Genomic DNA, 855 nt, shown 5'->3' on the forward strand with positions numbered 1-855 from the left:
AGAGCTGACACGCAAACTCATTGTTTTGGTTGATTTTTCTTTGTTAAATGGCATTTAAATATATAAAATAAATATCAAAAATATAAATCTTTGTTTTACTCTGGTTGCAAATATCAAAAAATTTCTATATGTGACACGGCACCGGAGTTAAGTTAGGGTTTTTCAAAATGCTGACACGCCGAGCTCAAAAGGTTGGCCATCACTGAACTAGGGTGATATTCCCAGAGAAGGGATGACTCTAGATAGGAGGTGACGTTGGATCAGGCTCTGAAAGACAATAGCGGGTGAGGAGAGCCAGGGAAGGGCAATTCTAGCAGAAGGAACAGCAGATGCAAAGGTCCTGGGGCTGGGCTGGTTAGGATAGATGCTGGGCATGGCCAGAGCATAATGTATGGTCCAGGGAGACAGCTGGAGGGGTTGGGCAAAGGGGAGGGAGAGCCAGACTATGTGGGACTTTGAGGAGGGGGTGGTCCAGGGTCCTTCTCTTGGTTCAAACAGGAGAGTGTCAGTTACTAGGGATCGGTAGGAACTGATCAGTCATGTGGGTGAGAATAGAATTCTGTGGAGAAGGGACTGGGGAGATGACTGGGAGGGGCCTTCTGGGGGCTCCAAAGGGCAATTGTGAGGATTCAAGGGTGGGGAATCTTTCCCAATGATGTGCGTTCTGTGACTGCTGACTCCCGACTGTTCATCACCGTGTCTGACCAAGGCATGGGCCTCAGCCTACCCCCAGGAGTGGTGAGTCACCCCCACGGAGATGCTGGCAGGGGTACCTGAGGTGCTGTCAGCTCACTCCCTTTCTGTCTCCTCAATATAGACCCCAAACCCCCACTTTGTTCTCTTCTTTGTTCTCTT

The sequence above is a fragment of the Myotis davidii genome, unplaced genomic scaffold (genome assembly GCF_000327345.1).
Source record: "Myotis davidii unplaced genomic scaffold, ASM32734v1 scaffold1558, whole genome shotgun sequence".
In the NCBI taxonomy this organism is placed as follows: domain Eukaryota; kingdom Metazoa; phylum Chordata; class Mammalia; order Chiroptera; family Vespertilionidae; genus Myotis; species Myotis davidii.